This window comes from Oreochromis niloticus, linkage group LG1, assembly GCF_001858045.2.
Source record: "Oreochromis niloticus isolate F11D_XX linkage group LG1, O_niloticus_UMD_NMBU, whole genome shotgun sequence".
In the NCBI taxonomy this organism is placed as follows: domain Eukaryota; kingdom Metazoa; phylum Chordata; class Actinopteri; order Cichliformes; family Cichlidae; genus Oreochromis; species Oreochromis niloticus.
Genome location: NC_031965.2, coordinates 20,852,268 through 20,866,108, shown reverse-complemented (window position 1 = coordinate 20,866,108; position 13,841 = coordinate 20,852,268). Strand labels below are relative to the sequence as shown.

The 13,841-nt window shown below is 39.7% G+C and overlaps 1 protein-coding gene across 8 annotated transcripts in view; it reads left to right on the top strand.

Annotated features, from left to right (window-relative positions):
- Positions 1-7,726: 7,726 nt before the first annotated feature.
- The window catches only part of tead1b (TEA domain family member 1b), a 51,561-nt gene continuing 45,446 nt past the window's right edge, over positions 7,727-13,841 (top strand). For 3 of the 8 annotated variants that reach the window (XM_005467009.4, XM_025906233.1, XM_005467008.4), the window contains exons 1-2: positions 7,727-7,992; positions 8,474-8,606. The gene's annotated coding sequence lies outside the window, so the exon portion shown is untranslated. The remainder of the gene's footprint in view (positions 7,993-8,473; positions 8,607-13,841) is intronic. The other 5 variants (XM_025906236.1, XM_005467010.4, XM_005467011.4 and 2 more) reach the window with 2 other exon arrangements.

Here is a 13,841-nt window from a genome sequence, read left to right as displayed (position 1 = left end):
GAGATACTGTGTGGAGTACAGACCATTAAGTAAAGTTCAGACAGTGTAAATGTGTAAATCTGGATTTTTACAAATTAATTCTCTGTACAGAATCTGCAGCTTTCATCTAAAATATAATGGCATCTTTGTTCTGAGAGAAGTACACAAAGATTGGCATGTACATCGTTTTTTTATGCTTACTTTTACACCTTGAAGTACTTTTTAGATATTCAGTTAGCCACGCAGATGACGTCCACATCAAAGAAGATGCCCTATACATGCAATGTACTACAAGTAAAATGTAGAATTGCAAGAGTGGCACAGGCAAAGAGAAAGGACCTTAACATGAAAAAAGAAAAGAGAACAAAAAGGGGGGGGTCATGTAATTATCTCCATCACTGCATTCATTTCAGTTTGTCACTCATATTTACATATTTGCTTTCTACAGCTTTTACTTTTATCTGTTATTATAAATTCAAACAGATCAGTGAGGAAGTATTTTACGCTGTGCTCATTTTTGTGAGTCATATTTAAATATTTACAAATATGGTGCCATTAGAAGAAAAATAGTAGAGATTGCAAACCCGCAAAATGTAATTATTATTTTAGTCTCTAAAATCTGGTGTCTTAAAATTCTAACCAGAGATAACATCTGCAAAACCCATTTAGATACGAGTCTTACACATAATGCATCAATTTTATTTCACTTAATGTAATTTGGTGCAGTTTTTGATAAGTAATAAAAATAGTACAAAAAATTATAAAACAATACAAATCACAACTAGAACATTTTAACTGTATAAAAGTAGAGACAAATAGACCTAAAGAGAGGAACTTTGAAACAGGGCTATTAAGTATGCTACATCATACAGTAACGAGAGGACTGAATGTTTGCCACAGATGTCTCTGGTTGTGCGTACTCTTTCACATAGATGTATAAAGTATGTATAAAAGCAAATGCAGGCAGTGAAACACAAATGCAGCATAATATTCAGAGACTTTGTTGGTGGAGATCGTAGCTCCCCCGCACCTTTTCATTTAACCAGTAAGTGGCCCTCTCTAGTCCTTCTCTTATCTCTGGATAAAGTGAATCAGTGGGGCTGGCTGAGCAGTCATAGCAGAGAGGCAGGAAAGCACCTGGCCTTACTCGGCTATCTGATTAGAAGAGGTTGCAGGCCAAGCTGAACCAGACCAGGCCAGTCACTGGCAGCAGCAGGGCAGATGTGGAGTAAAATGAACTAAAGCAGGCTCATTCTATTGCACCATGGCCTCCCTTAGAGGGAGCAGGCTCAAATCAAAGCAATGCCACAGCACAGACCAACCTTATCAAGCCAGGAGACAAGAATGAAGGCTGCAGTAGAGAAACTGCAGCTTCACTGGGTCAGAGCACTTGATTGGTGTTCTCTGAAGCATGCTTTTAATGATTAAGAAGTTATTATCTACGGTGTCCCCAAACTCCCAAATTGGCTTACGAATAAGAGTCCTCTGACAGAAGTATTTCAACTTAAAGTGGCGTGAATGCTGAGAGTGAGAGGGGAGGCATAGGAGAGAGACTTTTGTATGCACACAAACACAACAAGACTTTAGATTGTGTTATGCTTTTTATTTACATTGATAAAAACATGAAAGAAGATTAAAAACAAAGATTACAGATTTTGCATCACTGCAGCCCACGTCATGCACCTGAAATTTCATAATAAAGCATAATACAAAAGCATAATACAAACCTAATTCTTGTGTTCAGTTGAAGCAATGCATAACTGTTACCGCCCCAGGCTTTTTGTGGGGTTTGGTGTGCGTGTGCTTTGTATTTCAGGAGTGTCCTGTGTGATGCAAGAGACTTTTGGAGACTTGTGTTCTGCATTTCTATTTAAACCACACCTTCCGAGGCCTTTTTAATGTGACCATTTCTGCACCACCTCAATGCCACAGCACCCCCATTTGGTCTGTTTCATTTGAGGTTATTATTAGAGATAGACTGATCCAAATATCGTATAGTATAGTATCGATACCAATGCATGATCAATACTAGCGCCATAGGATACTTTGTTTGTAGCCTTGAACTTTAGGATGCAGCCCACCGAACTGTGTTAAATGAAAAAAATATATACCTTGAATATGCACTATGAAAAACGTAATGTTTTTGTGATGACTGTAACATCTATTTTATGTACAGCCTTCAGCACATTTAAACATCAGAAGGTGACCCAATGTCCTTTAGAGACAAACCTGTTTAGATTCCAAGTCTACAAAAACACAACAAAATCCAGTTTGAAATACATGAAAAGCCGAAAAATGTATTTTTCCACTATTGGTATCGGCAATACTGGACCTGTCTTTACTTGGTATAAGATCAGTACCAAAATTTACAGAACCGCACAGCATTAGTTATTATCTTGGTTTGGTTTTTGCACAACTATCATTTGCCAACTCATCCATGCACCGCTTTACCCCACTGACACGGACTTACTGACATCATGATCATCATAATAAACCCTTAGTAATCCCTATTCAATTAGTGGCGTGACTCTGTTCTTTGTTGCGGCCTACAAGCTAACAATGACACATATGCTACACGCAGATATTCTGCACATTTGGAGGCAGCATCTTAACATTACTGAAGATTAATCAATTATTTAAATGATCAACAGTGTAATCACTACAAATGGAAAAACATAAAGAGACACATCCTGCAAGCCATCACTTCTAAAGAAAGCACCAGGCTAATTCATGATCTGGTGTTGAATCCATGATGCTCATTAGTTATTTATAGTAAGGAACACTGCTCTTCACTGGCAATCAAATCAGTACAGAAAGGCCTGAAAACAGAGGCATGTTGTACAGACAGAAAGTGTTTGTTTTTACAGTCTTAATGCAGTCCTGAATGCAAGCATGTTCGTGACACCCATGAGTCCCGTTAACCCATTTCTGTTTCTATTTGGGAATAAAAATGCCCCCTGTTAACCTGACTGTTTGGAAATATGTGCTATAACAAAAAAAAAAAAAGTAAAGAGGGTCCGGTATAAATCCAAAGGTCCTGTTGTGAGGAGCTCCACAGAGTCCAAAGAGTAAAGGTTATTTGGGCCATACAGCAGTTAAATATGACCTCTGAATTGGGACACAAAAAAGGAAAGAGGGGATAAATCTTACTTTTGTTGGATGTATTTATTATCAAAACACTTTGCTGGAATTTAAAATTTAAAAAGCTAGACTAATAGTTACTAAATACAGTAGAATATAGAATTCTACAAAGGATCTTGGCGTGATTAAAAAAGATAACAAATGGGACACAACAGTTTTGCTCTTAAAGAGTTAAAGCTGACAGATGTGTTTTGTGTATTTACACGGGCAAGGACTTTGCACAGCCATCTCTAAGTGAAACATAAATTGAACATGTTACTGAACTCTTTCATCACCTGTTGACACGTTTATCTGCCTTGTCTTATTTGCCACCTGTATGGCACGCTCACGAGGCCACACCCTGTTACACAACCTCTGACTGGCGGTGTGGTGCATAAATAATTTGGTGGGACTTGTGAATGAACTAGTGCTTCACATCACGTGTCAATGAAAGAATTGTACAACTGTATTGTAAATACAGAGGTGAAAACCTCAGGAATTCATATATTCCTTTGGGGTCATGTTTAAAATGCTGCTTCTGAACAATACCAGCTGCATCTTATGACCTCCTGGAGTTACGTGTTGCTGTTTTTTTAAATTTCACTAGCCACTTCTCAGACACGCCTGCCTTTTGATGATTCATAATTTCCGGAGGTTCTTGTTGCGGCTGATTTAATAACAACTGCTTTGAATGTAGCTAAAGCTAAGCTATTCCAAGTGTGATGCGTGAAGTGCAACAGATTATGAAATACAAAGGCCAGCTGTAAAAAGAAAAAAAAGCATAGAAAAATGACAGGGTATAAAGCTCCCTTTCAAATCATTCACCTCACTGTATCTCTCTCTCTGCTAAACGTGCACAGACAGATGTTAAAAGGTGTTGATGGATGTCCTCAGAGCAGCAGTCATTCATCTTCATAGATCCCTTTCTTTTGAAGGACTGGTGTCAAAACACTAGCTCCTAATGGATGACTTGTTCAGACATGTCCATGCTGGTGTCTCTCACCCTGTTTTCTATCTATAACTGTTTGCAGTCGCTTGTAAATCTGGCCGACTCCACCTTCAAAAAATGTGCCTATAGTTTGAGCATACAGCATGTCTGGAAATGCATAAATCTTAGCTTAAGTGGTGGTTTGTAGCAAACACACTGGATTTGTATATTGATAACAGCTGTTGTCTGAAAATAAGTCTAATGTTTTTAGGTTGTATTATACTGTGAATGTTGTTAATAACCTCTGAATAGCTTCTCTTAAACAGTACAGATAACATAAAGGTGTAACAATGTCCAATAATCCAAGAGACAGGCTATTAAGGGAGGGGGAAATACACAAAATAATGCATTTCAAAGAATTAGCAATGGCTAATTTGGAGGCAGGCATTTAAGTGCATTAATACTATAAATGTTTCTCTAGATCCAGTCTGCATCAACCACACACTATCTGCAGCACAATAGTGACAAAGAAATGCTGTTTAAAGCAATAACGTCTAAGTGTTGTATCAAGGATCAAGGATCACTGTATACTGTATGTGAGCTGGAACGACATAAAACAGTGGTGTCTGTGTAGCAACCATAAATGTCCCTTGTTAGAAAAGCATTTAGGTAAAGGTAAATGCCCACTATTTGTCACACAGCGGTGGCTCTGTTGTAGTTATTTTCTAATATTGCAGAAATGGTGCTTGAGAGAATCGTGGAAATCTAAGGCAGACGCAGCAGTGGTGTGTGACTGTTTAAAACAGCCACATAAAAGTACTGCGTGCAAGTGCATATAAGAATTTTATATTTTATTACATGAAATTGCTGTTTATTAAACATGTTTCTTTATATTGCATTTTTATTCATTTACTTATTTTTCCACCATGATGCAAAAGCACTAGGATTTTCATTCTGGGTAATAATATATGCCTCCCGCCCCACGTTTCTATATTGCTGTTGAACAGACACACCACCTGGTTGATGCTGAATTGTCAATCATTGCATGTCGGAAAGTGTCAGTGGTAATTTCCACGTGTGTTATTAGGCATTTTGCACTGACTGTTTATATTTGAAATAAATTTGTTGATTTCATCTATCACGTTTCCAACACAGGTGCTTGATAAATTAATAAAAAATCTACATGAAAAGTCAAATTAAGGTGTGGGATTGTATAAATTTCAAGCTTAAATTATACAGTGACCAGGGGTGGATCTACAGGTGGGCAAGGGGGGGCAGTTGCCCTCTTGCCTCAGCCCCCCCCCACATGTAAAATTTTCTAGATCCACAGCTGACAGTGACCCCATTGTGGGGCCTAGATGGACAAGAGATGACACCCCATCAGGATAAATTTTCTTTAATAAAGGATAAATGTGTCCACACAGAACAGCTTTCTAATTGTTTGCAGTGTCTGTGTCAGTGGCAGCTGAATGTCCCCCGCATTATAACTAAACCACTGAATCCTTTCACTGTCTACTGTTTCACTGAAAGGCACTGTAATGTATACAGACTGCAGCAATATACATTATTCTTGTATAGCTAATGTTTTTCTATCTTTTAGTTATTGTTAATGCTTGTCTTTGTTTGCACACCATGGGCTGGGTGAACAATATTTTTCTGTGTATGTCCTGTACATATGGCAGAATTAACAATAAAGCTGACTTTATTGTTTTGGTTCTGTGTATGATATGTTATAATATCACAGAAACAGATTAGATAGTGAAATCCCTCGTTTCTTTTTGTGTTGCTAGCCTTTTACTGCCTTGTATTAACATATGTATGGAAACACACATGGAAATATGTAAGTCAAAAAAAGAGTTTGTACTGCTTACTTGAAAGTAAATATTTGGTATGACCACCTTTATCTTCAAAACTGACTGAACCCTCTTAGGCAAGCGCTCTTGTAATTTCTTTAAGTAGTCTTCAGTCATAGTTCTCCAATCTCCTTGAAGGACATTCTCCTCCGCTGTGTGTTACAGATGGCTGTAGCCACTCACTTTTATACCTCTCTTCTGACTTCCTCAGATTTGAACCAAACATTTCAAATGTGGATTCATCACTCCATGAGACCTGTGGCCCCTGACTTTCAGGCCAGTTCTTGTGTAATTTGGCATACCTCAGCCTTTTCTCCTCATTTCTCTTCCTCAGAAATTGCCTTCTTGACAGCCACACTTCGATTGAGACTGTCTTGATGACGCTTTGGAAAACTAAAGGGCAAGATGTATCTCTCAGGTCTTGTGTCAGGTCTTTGCTGGATTTATTTTTCTATTTTCTAAGTTGTCTGTTATGTGTAGACACAACCCTGAATATCCCTTGAATTAGTGGCCTCTTTCATGCTCGAATGATTTACAGCGGAGTATTAGGTGGCTTAACAAACAAATAAACATTTCTCTGAAAATGGCCAGGAACAACTACTAGACTGAAACTGAAAATCCCAAAGAAAGAGCCCGCGGGCACATCACTGCAGCCCCCTCTGGCCTCTGCTCCGTAGCTCCTGGGTGACCCCTCATCTGAGGCTCTCCTCAGCTCTTCCCAGGAGGGTGGAACGGTTGCCCCTCTGATGGCCCTCCTTGGGTTCTCAGACACTGGGGCCTCTGGATGCCTGGGGCCTGGATCTCCTCCATACCTACTTCATGCCCTGGGGGACGGGGCTATGGCTCCCCACACTCCCTAGCAGATCATTTCATGGAGAAACCTTTTGAATACAAGCGCGCTGATCCACACAGGTGTGCACACAGGTGTACACACAGGTGTTCACAGACACAAACTACACCTTTCTTGGCTGCTACCTCAAAGCACATTGTGCGCTGTCGATCTTGCGTGCTGCACAATAACATTTAATACTTTGTATCTACTGTTATTTACTGTTAGCTAGTTTATTGTGATGGCGTTGTGTTTATTATGTTGCTCTCTTTTTTGTTTGTTTTCTCTTCTGTTTTTTCTTCTCTCGACAGGTGATCCAGGTGATTGTTTTCCTTCTCCACTTTCTCACTATCTCTTCTCCCCTCTGTTTTTCTTTCTCTCCCTCTCTTTCTTTCATTATTTCTTTCTCCCTGTCCTATCCCCCAGTCATGTCTGTCCCGTCTGTAACAACTGAAAATAAAATAAAATAAAATAAAATAAAATAAAATAAAATAAAATAAATACATAATAATAATAGAGGTCAATCAAATGGACCAATATGGCAAGGCCATGATGATCCACTTGGTAAAGTAAATCCACTACGCATCTTTCTTGGCCTTCAGATAATAATTCTGATGGCTAAAGATCCAAACAGGACAGGCAAAAAAATAAAAGAATAACAAAAAACAAACAAACAAACAAACAAAAAAACTGCACAAAACCCCCAGAAGAAGTAGAAGAGCTATTGCGCAAAACCACATTAAAAATTACAAGAAAGTCTGGCTCCTTGGGAGAAAGGAAGAAATGACAGGTGGCTCAAGACTTTTGCACAGCACTGTAAAGACTATACAGCTGCAAACCATTTTTGCCTTTTAGTATTACCTGTTGAATATCATTTAGGCTTAAGCATGACATGCCCGAGGTCTGAAACTGTGTGACCAGTGGGTTGCGAATCTGTGAAATCGGATTTTCCTCGCGTCCCTGAAGGCGTCAGCTCCCCTCTGCTGGGATGTTCAGTGCCCTCCCTGTCCCCGCTGCTGCTGCCTGCTGCCCAGGCTGGCTGCTGGGCTCGGGATGACGCCACCTCTCGCTCCGCCCCGGCGCAAACTCGCTCCCTGCGTTCATTTCATTCCTCTTCTCATTCCGAGCATTCTTCGCATCTCTGTCAGTGCGCGAAGCGATTCACCTACACCTTCCTGGCTGGCCCAGAAACATCAGAATAACTTGACATAGTATTCAAAATACCCAGTAACATTACATTACCAAAAGAAAGGGGCATTTTTATATGAGATATCAATTACGAGGTAAGTTTCAATGGTAGTTACAGGCATTCAAAGTGGGTTGTAGACTTCAGTTCATTTGGGAAGGAGGGGGGGTGGGTTAGTTTACGTATATCTTTCTCTTTTTTTGGAAATGCTGCACAGTGTATTAAAAATGTTGGCTTTATTTAGTTGTTTAATATTTATCCCACAGCGTGAAGTAACGTTAGGTCGTTTGTTTCCTTCGCGGAGATAGATGGCCGCTGTTGCAACAGGGTGCTCACTTTGAACACTCACTGTTGTAGCCTATGGCTTTGACACAGCAGCGAAAATCTTTGACATTTTTCACATTTTTTGAAAAGAAGCCTGGTCATACGCCCCTATAAAAGCCTCGGAAGCCGTTTGCCCCCGTGTCAGATTGTCAGAAACTCGCAGTGGGATTCGGGATGAACTAAAAACACACTGCACGAATAACAGTTTTTGGACAAGATGACGGTTGAAAACGTTGCTGTTTTCCTCTCCGTAGTTGGCTCAGCCGGGAGTTGTTGGAGATTTTACCGGAGCATTTTCGGACCACCTCGAAGAAGAAAACACAGTGGCGAGACTTGTTGCTTCAACGCGTTCGACGGTGCTTTTTCGAATCGTCATCGAAGTTTTGTGTAAGTATTTTTTATTTTTATGTTATTTTTTATTTTTAAAGGTTTGTTGGTGTGGTGCTCTCCATGTTGTCACTTTATCCGAGGAAACCGATTGCTGAACCGGAGGGGAAAGATTAATCCAAACTCCTTTTATTGTTTCATTTTGAGGGCTTCATTAAAGCTCCTCTGCAGAGCCCCAGGGCTAACTTATGCCTCCAAAACTACCAAGCTGAAAAAAATCTGTAATAATATGTAGTTTTTTGGTCACTTGAGCGCTTTTCTGTGGTTTAAAATAGCGTTAAAAGGTCGCTTTTAATAATGAAAATTGTCTTTAAAAAGGATCTTGAATTAGCAGCTGGAGTTTGTGTACATTTATGGGGTTTCCTTCATTGTTGTCCCTTCCCTTCCTCTAATTTGGGAAATGCCTGCTCAGCTAAAACTGCAGGCCAGCTGGAGGAGTTTTACTCCTTACAATGATTTCATCCACTTAACTTTTTCTGGACTTCCCTGGATGGAAACATGGCCCTTATACAGAGAGAGCGATGAGAATTAGATCAAAGCTTTCATTATCTTAGGTTCAAGTTGCACTAAAATACTTTGATTTGTTTCCACTTTGTCTACTCAGTATTTGCTGCTTCAGATGGTTTGCTTTGCTTTGCTTTGCTTTGCACAAACGGGTCGTCAGACCACAGTTGACACAACTCTGATAGTGCTGACACGAGTCAGTGAAGGTGTTTTTACTGTAATAATTTAGCAGAAATTTCTAATTTATTCTCTCGTGAGATCTCCAGCCCTTTTTGTGTCTCGCTTATCTTGACATCACTTGGCTTCAGTAGTATTTTATAACCAGCTTTAGGAAAATAACAAAGCAATTGCCTCCTGAAAAAGCTAATTTTGTCAAAGTAGCTGATGTGTATTATTGTAAGCTGTGCAGGAGAAGTGACACAACTGAGAAAATGGGTGAAAAAACCTGCCAAAGCTTTAAAAATAGCTTGTTGAACAAAATCCACTTTCCATCACTACTGCTACTACTACTACTACAAGTTTCTGGCTGAAGCACTAACAGCCTCCCACCTCTTTCCACCTTTTCCACTATTTAATGTGAAAGCAGCTGGTTATAACAAGTGCACATGCACTCTGCTTTTCGCAATGTAAAACAAGCATTTTCTCACGGCAAACTCGGTGCAACTTTTTGCAAATAAAGGGCCGAAAACGCATGGAAAAAAGAGACTGCGTTATTTATTGAATTCATCTGAAAGGGTTGCTATAATTTCCTGGAAACAGTTTAAATGCAGTGAGGTGTAACACACACACACATGTCACAGTATAAATCTGCTTGCTTGGAAGAAGAAAAAAAATCTGGGATTGAAAAAGATGCTTTGTTTTCAGCTTATGCAACCAGTGGACCTGTTGGACGGAAGCCTGCATAACATTTGTGCAAGAATAGGATGTTGTCTTTGTTTGACCCAATGAAGCTTTACATCTGAAACTGGCAGGTTTCAAACTCCCCTTTTTGCTTTGAACCACCACAGTGCTGATAAAGCAGTACCTGTTGATCGCTAGACTGCAGCACGCAGCCAGGTTTTTCAGTGCATCAGGATCAATCTGTACTTTTAAACATTTGGAATTAGCCCAGGAAGCATGTAAGGATTGTGTGGCTCATATTAAAGTGAAGTTTAAGCAGATGCAGATAATTATCCTAATGAGAGTAGTGTTGTTTGGCTATATTGTCTTTGTTCCTCTCCGCTGCCTTATTGAGGTCAGAGGGTAGGACTGGAGAGAGTGTGGTCTATTTGCTGTGAAGTGAGGACAGAATAATGTGCTTTTGTCAAGCACAGTGGACAGGGTTACTTCTGGAGCAAAGTGAGACTCTTCTTTTCTTCTGTTGACCTTCAGAGAGCTGAATTTTGGCTGAGCACTTGTCACATCATCAGTCTACAAGAAACTATGGCGTATATATGAATTCAAAAATTAGATTTCCCCTGTCGCTGATGAATGGTCTAGCTGAGCCTGGTGTCATGCATATACACAGTCTCCTATGAAGCCTTGATAGTGACAGAATATGACCGTAATTACTCATGACACTTGTACTTCAGCTATAACTGCAGTTACCTGTGGTGATCCAGCCTGCAAGGTTATGAGAGTGATGCCGAACAGAAAGGCCCTCTTTACTAAAGAAGAAGCACCAAGTCTGCCTTTACTCACTGATACTACAATAATCAGTTCAGTTTGAGAATAATCTCAAATGCTTCCTGACTGTTTGGATTAATAGCACATTAAGCGATACAGTCACTGCTAATTGACTGCTGGAGAGAAGTTCCTGTGTACTCTGTGCCACAGAGCATCAATGTTTTTAGCTTCCTCGGATGCCATCTGATTTATAAATAGCTTTTATTAGAGTCCTAATGCAAACAGAGCTATAATCATACATTAAGTTACAAATGATCACGGATAGAGGTGGAAGATTGTATCGATGCAGTTTAGAAAAAGATTTACAAAAAGAGAGAGAGAGAGCTTTCATGTGAGTCATATGTGGAAAAAGCGCCATGGCCGTGAGTTTGATGTCAGCATTTTGCAATGGCTTATTTTGATAAAGAAGAGGCTTTGGAATTGATAAGCTCGAAGGCTGCGGGATTCTGAAGGATCGGACGGTTTGGAACCAGTTCACCGTTTCGCCACTCCCACATGTAGTCACGTAGTCCCAACCTGAATTCATGGTGATAGTTATTTGGCACCTCAGTGGCATTGACACAGTGTAATAATGATCAGCATTTTTTTGCGGGGTTTTTTTTTGCAAAAGAATGGACTATGGCTTTCAGCAGTTGTTGTTTACTAGTGTGTGTGTTTGTTTGTTTGTGTGTGTGTGTTGTTGAGATAAAGGGTCAGGTTTTGCAAATCCAAAGGGAAAAAAAAAAAGATTATCCATAGACATAAATTTTGTCTTTTACATGATCTCGTTCATGCTTGGGTGTGTTGTGTTTTTTTTTTTTTGTTGTGTTTTTTTTGTATGTTTGTTTTTCCATTTGTATAAAGTACAGATGAAAAAGAGATAAATGTAGAAACAACGGTGCAACGAGGCATGTTTTCTATTTGTGGCTGTGCAAATGCTCATGGGAATGCGATCACATTATGTGTCCCGTATTTTTAATTGAAATGCTAATACACACTGTTATTATTATTATTATTATTATTATTATTATTATTATTATTTTTTTTTTTTTTTTTTTTTTTTGTTATGAAAATTCTAGGCTTGAAAAAGATCTCTGATCTGTAATTGAATCTAGACACGGAGATATTAATTGTGTAATTAGATGTGATGTGTGGCAGGAGTTGAATCGCATGAAAACATCAGCGTTTTCCATGGTCAAAACACCCTTTAAAAAGAGGATACTCCTGCAGGCTTCCAGACTGTGTGTGCCCTGAGGTAAACCCTGGTCTAGAAAGGGAATTTTAGAGTATGCGCTGCTGCTCAGCAGTTTGAGCAGGGCCCACTGAGGCCAGCGGAGAGTGCCACCAAAAAGGAAAAGCTGGCTCAAAGCCACTGACGTCATCTAAGTAAATCTGCTTCAGTACTGCAGCCATAAAATGACTGCCAGCTACCGAACGCACTTTGGCCCTGTCAACCACCTTAGTGCAACACAGTCCCCCCGTTCCTTACTTATGGAAGGCTGTGTTTAAGTTTACTTACATTTTGCCGGAGTAGTAGCAGATGTCTGTTCATTCAAAAAGAACAAGGCAAGTCTGAGGCTTTGTAGTTTTAAATAAAGCACCGAATGATGGAGCTTCTCTCACCCTTTGAAGTCGTACCACTTTAATATTGCAGTCTTATAATGCTTACCATATGGCAATCTCAATGATTAGTTCTGGAAAAAGGCGTTTAGAATTCACGGTGTCATAACCGCTCGTTATTGATGTGTTTCTTAGACACATGTGGATGTGGACTTTGTCTGCAGTTCTTATATGAAAGCAGGAAAAAGACAAATGAGCTCTGCTTCATGGTAAAACACAGACAAAAAGCAATATGTACTCTTAATCATTTCATGAGTCAGTTTCTGAAACCACTATAAACATTTTTTGCTCTTAACCGCAATGAAAGCAGGAAATCTCGGCTTCAACAACTTCCTTTCTCAGTGCCGACCATAGTGGCAGTGGTGTTCGGCTTCTCCGCTAGTTGAAGGAAATCCATGGAACAAAGGGGCACTGTCACTTCATTTACTGAAACTGTGTATAATTTGTGGCATGTATTCAAATGTGGGTTATTTTGTCTCTCTGGCATTGAGTCCCCAGGCACCACTTGTAATAAATTCTCACAAGACCTTTCGTCGATGGTCGCTGTAGTATTGTCGTGACTGACACAGATCAGCCAGGCTTTTTCTGCCCTCAAGGCGCCCTGGATTCAGCGAAGGCACACGTAGATTGGAAGGCAAGCTCCCAACATTAATATGTGGGCTGTACCCGGTAAATTAGTTTGGAATGTGAGCCAGGATGCTGCAGTGGAGAGCAGTGCGGTCCAAACTTTTTGTGTGTGTCTGTTTAGTCTTTTGAATTGGCCCAAATAGTGGACATTTTCAACTAGGAGGTGTTTAATTGTAATTACATCATTAACACATGGAAGCGGGTTTGTTAGCGAACAATACAGCTTTCAGTAATCCATGAGAACGTACGTAGTGACAGTATTTTTAAACATAAATAAAGATGAGGGTAAACCCACGCTGTGTTAGTTCATGCCCTCACACCAAACCAAAGTAAAGTTTTGCCTTGCGTTACTCACATAAATGCAGCTGCATTAGAAACTCACACCTCTGAGTAGTACAACCAATAGCTGGAATCAAGTTACAGTGATATATATTCGTATCATACCGTAAAGTCCTCTGATTCGACTCACTTTTCTCCAAGCTCTCTCCTTTTTTTCCTACTACTGTTTGAAAGTGAAGCTGAACCAAACAGCTCCAATTGCCCTCAAACACCATCAGTAAAATTGTCCTCCACTACTGATTGTTGGCGGCGTCAGTTCAATCCTAGTTGTTGGAAATTTTTTCCTTGCTTTTAAATATTTGAAAACACACAAACGCTGATTCGCCTGTATTCACATTGCATGGCAACAACTGCAAGATTTTCTGTTCTGTTCTTGTTTTCTGGTGTACAAATATGGAAGACTGCATCTTACTGTAGTGTTTTCCTTGTAATAAGCAATGAAAGAAGTATATATTTCTAAATGTTTTAGTCTAAGTGCATTAATCCTAGACATATGTAGAG